General features: G+C 45.6%; 1 pseudogene; it reads right to left on the bottom strand.

The window, feature by feature from the left end:
- Positions 1-3,733: 3,733 nt before the first annotated feature.
- Positions 3,734-3,852, bottom strand: LOC134912570 (5S ribosomal RNA; annotated as a pseudogene).
- Positions 3,853-4,972: the final 1,120 nt, after the last annotated feature.

The raw sequence follows: 4,972 nt of genomic DNA, 5'->3' as shown, positions 1-4,972 counted from the left end.
GTATCTTGGCACTCCGGTTATAGACCCTCTGTTGAGCACTTTGGGCCTGTTCCATGTGCTCTCTGATAACAGGTACCACGGCTGCAATCCTATCCTGCATTTGTGTTATATGTTCAATAACGCTCCTATAAGGAGTGGGCTGTCCTTCCCACGTCTCTTTGGCAATGTCCAACAGCCCTCTGGGGTGTCTACCATACAACAAATCAAATGGAGAAAACCCCGTAGAGGACTGAGGAACTTCTCTGATGGCCATTAACAATTAGGGCAACAAACAATCCCAGTTTTTCCCATCTCTCTCAACAACCTTTTTTAACATACTTTTTAATGTTTTATTAAACCTTTCCACCAACCCGTCAGTTTGGGGATGGTAGATGGACGTCCTGAGGTGAGTGACCTTGAATAATTTGCACAACTCTTTCATGATCCTTGACATAAATGGAGTACCTTGGTCAGTCAAAATTTCCTTTGGTATTCCCACTCTACTAAATACCTGCACCAGCTCCCTAGCTATCACCTTGGTTGTGATAGTGCGTAAAGGGACAGCCTCAGGATATCGAGTGGCATAGTCCATAATTACCAGGATATACTGATGGCCCCGAGCAGACTTTAACAAGGGCCCCACGAGATCCATGGCTATTCTGTCAAACGGGACCTCTATAATAGGCATGGGAACTAGTGGGTTTCTAAAATGGGGTCTAGGGGCATGATACTGGCATTCAGGACAGGAAGAACAATATTCAGACACTTCTTTATAAACCCCTGGCCAAAAGAACCTTTGTAAAACTCTTTCAGTGTTTTTTTCTGCCCCTAAATGTCCTGCGGTAACGTGACTATGAGCTAAATCTAGTACCGTTCTCCGATAAGGCTGGGGAACTACCAGCTGTTCCACCACATCCTCACCCCTTTTGACAATGTGGTACAAGAGCTCATTACAGATGGCCATGTGGGGATATGTAACCCTGTCACCTGGTACCACAGGTTCCCCATTAACAATCTTAACATTCTCTCTAGCCTTTATTAAGGTAGGATCCTTTAACTGTTCAGACGCAAACAGATCCTTCTATACCTCCAGGTCAGGCACGCTTTCAGTTCTAACTACTATGTCTCTGTTCCCAGCAAGAGGGTCCTCACTGGACTCCCCATCTGTCACTTCCCCAGCCAAACTAGCAAAAGGCAAAGGGTCAGAAAGTTACGAAGACACACGTACATCCCTACAATCACCGGTATTATCAACTGGCTCTTTACTTCTCACATCTGTTGATAACCGTGCTTCCCACAGTTTCCAAAAATGAGGAAAATCCCTCCCTATTATGGCCTCATGCACCAAGGTGGGGACCAGTCCCACTTTAACCATTGCTGACCCACAACAAGTTTCTATATTCACTTCAGCAGTGACATAATGTTGGGTATCCCCATGTATGCAAGTTACCCCAATAGGTATTTGCTGGACCTTTAAGGGGTTCACTAACCCAGCTTTCACGAGGGTAACTAAACTTCCTGAATCCAGCAAGGCCTCTACCCGGTTTCCCTCTAAGAACACATCACACATTTGTTTTTCCAGCTCAGGTGAAGGTACCACAGTACAGGCTAACCTAGCAAAGAAAGACATTCTGCGACATTCAAAGGCAGCATCACATTGCATTAGTTCTTGCATGACTGGGCAATTGGCATTAACATGACCTGGCATACCACATCTAAAACATTTACCACACGATTATCAACCCGTTTGGGCAACATAGACCGTTCTAGCCCCATTGGCCTGTCTCCAGGGCCAGTGTTTACAGTCTCTCCAGCCTTGCGTTCTCTTAACCGCCCAGCAACGTTTTCCCACGGAACAGTCTTACCAGTCTTTACTGAAGGGCGCTGTCGAGGATCTATGGGTTGCTGGGTGGTCATCAGTAGTTCCTCTGCTGCCAAATACCGCTCTACCATGTCCACTAATTGGTCAGTAGTACCCGGGTTTCCATGGCTCACCCACTTGCCCAGGACCATGGGCAAAGATCTCAAGTAGCGGTCCATGACGACTCTTTCAACCATCTGAGGACCAGTTAATGTCTCTGGCTGTAGCCATTTTTTTGTTAGCTGAATAAGGTCGTGCATCTGGGAGCGCGGAGGCTTCTCCATGGCGTACACCCAACGGTGCACCCGTTGTGCTCGTACTGACAGCGTGACTCCCAGACGGGTCAGGATCTCAGTCTTTAGTTTATCATAGTCCCGAGCCTCAGCAGGGCTTAAATCAAAGTAAGCTTTTTGGGGCTCACCTGACAAGAAAGGTGCCAGCAGACTGGCCCACTGTGCTTTCGGCCAGTTCTCACGCTCGGCAGTCCTTTCAAACGTGGTCAGATAGGCCTCCACATCATCAGCCTCTGTCATTTTCTGCAGGAAGTGACTGGCCCGTATAGAATTAGAGCTGGTCGGAGCACTGACGGCCACATCTCCAACCCGAGCTGCAAGTCTCTGCACCACTTCTGCTAAGGCCTCTCTATCCTGACGCTGTTGCCTGTAAAGTTCGTCAACAGCTGTCTGCTGTTGTCTCCTATTTTCCTCCATTGCCACCTGCTGCTGTCTGTTGGCCTCCTGCTGTAGTCTCCAATTTTCCTCCATTGCCACCTGCTGCTGTCTGTTGGCCTCCTGCTGAGCCGCTGTAGCTTGCAGCAAGGCTTTAAGCAGATCCTCCATGTCGACAGATTTTCCAGGCGGCTTTGTAGCTGCTTTCACCCAGGACATATATCAAACCCTCAGGGGTGAGTCTCAGTAACTTCCCACTGGGCTGTATCTGCATAAACCACCGTTTTCTGCAGGCCTCACAAAGCTGCTGCTTTCACTTATGCGCAGAACGGCATGCTCGCATTCTCCACCAAGTTGTAACACTGTAGGGGTGCAAGGCGCCTCTTCCTGGGGAATATGGCAGCACGCAGCAGCTGAGGAACAACACAAGTCCAGTGTCTGGTACAACTGGCCCCGGCCAGTTTTATTGAAACAGAAAATAAAACAAACACCAAAAGAAAATACCTTGCCTGTCCGGCACTAACTAAACACAAGATGTTCCTAACTATCACTAAACAAAAACACAGAGTTCTCCAGTACCCTGTATAGCTCACTTGTATCAGGAAGCGTGTCTCTCACACAGAGATCCTGCAGTTTTCCCAGGCAGTCTGCACACCCTAATCAGGCCAGCAGCTCTATAACACTCTTACACAGCTGAAAGCCTGATTAGCCTTCTGTGAGGCCAAAGACCCGAACTGGGCCCAATGTCTAGAACTCGCCTTATCTCTCTCTCAGAGCCTTTACCCAGTTTTTACAGCAAACTGAAAAGGTTCTGACAAAACAAAAGCATTTTTCCTAGAAGTTTCCATTTTCTAAAACATGTAAGACAAGAACCTGGGACAAACATACCTGCCCTCAAATACTATCCCAGTGTTCTTGTCACAACAGACAAGAAATAGGAAAAAGAAAAAAGAAAAGAGGAACAGGAACAAATAATACTAGCATAAATGCTGGATAAACGTTCCAAAACTGTCTGGGTTTCAAATACAGATTTGCCACAACTGACTGCCTGAAAATATATAATCCTAAACTAATGCAAGTCGGTAAGCAAAAGCACCTCAATGATATTGATGATTTTTGTAGACTAAGATTTCTTGCCACTTGTATTAAGAAAGAGGATAGAAAAGACTGAATAGATGAGATGAATCTGCTGTCAGTGTTAGACGCTGAGCATGGCCGTCCAAATCTTCTACTGAACTGAGTATTCCTCAATAGTCTCCCACTTGAGTACTAACTCAGCCCAACACTGCTTAGCTTCCAAGATCGGAAGGATTCGGGCGTTGTCAGTGTGGTATGAAAGTAGAAAGAATATCCAATGTTGGTGGCCTCTGGAATCACTGATGAGAGTTCACGAATGTTGTAGTAAAGAGTAGAATAGATGGCAGATGGGAGAGGAAAATAGGGGATCTGCTGCCAACGTTAGACAGGGATGGATATCCCTGTATCAATGGTGAGAGTCCTGAAAATAGGTAAATGTAAGAAAAAAACAAGAGAGACGTGGAAAGAATAAATTTGAGCCAAATGGCTCTCACTAGCAACCTGGGGTAGGTTCTGGCTGAACACTAGAAAATTAATGAAAGATTTCTTGCTGGTGATTTAACCTGAAATGGTTGTCAAAATATGCGATTCACACTAAACAAAATAGATATCCTATGTCTTCCAACAAATCACTAGTGTACCTGAAAGAATGGAAAAGATGGCTAGAAAGTAGCTAATTTATAACACAGCTCTATAAAGGAAGATGAATTGTAACTTATAAGGAAGATGAATTGTAACTAAATATAGTTCTATGTAAAGATTGCAAAAGGAGTCACTGAATAAATGTTGTAACTGTTGTTTTGCTTTAAAATATGAGCATTTCTCTGATCGCACTGTCCTGATTCAAGTGGGACAGTCCTGCTATTGAGACACTGTCCTGCCGACGGGCCACAGTGTCCCGCGCTCAGGTTGGCAGAACTTCTGATCATTCACCGCTGCTTTGCTCTGGGGATCACTGAATAGATGCTGTGCGCATGTACATGGCATCTAACAGTGCGGGGAGGAGTTCAGGGAGCGCTGGGCACGCTCTCAAAATGACAAGAACGGGGGCCGTGAAGTGAGGCCACACCCCTCTAACTGGCTGCGCATCAGACACCTGTGCAGTAAGAAAACATTGACCAATGTGCGTACAATAGCCGCTTTGGGCTGCACCTGAATGAGTCTCTTTGTACAATCCAATCTTAGTTCCACACCGTCTTTGTAATTTATATTTTTGTTATAAGATGCACAAATACACACGAGCTCTATGTAATTAAAAAAGCTTGTTTGTGACAATGTGTCTTGTGGAATGTATCTGGAAAAGGAGAGGGTGTGCAGCTCTGTATTACCCTTATCTCTAGACTCCGATAAAACATTAATTGATGGAACTTAGCTGTCATTAAAGGAC

The sequence above is a fragment of the Pseudophryne corroboree genome, chromosome 4, assembly GCF_028390025.1.
Source record: "Pseudophryne corroboree isolate aPseCor3 chromosome 4, aPseCor3.hap2, whole genome shotgun sequence".
NCBI classification, from domain to species: Eukaryota; Metazoa; Chordata; class Amphibia; order Anura; family Myobatrachidae; genus Pseudophryne; species Pseudophryne corroboree.
Note: the sequence above shows the minus strand (reverse complement) of the source record. Positions and strands in the feature narration are given on the sequence as shown.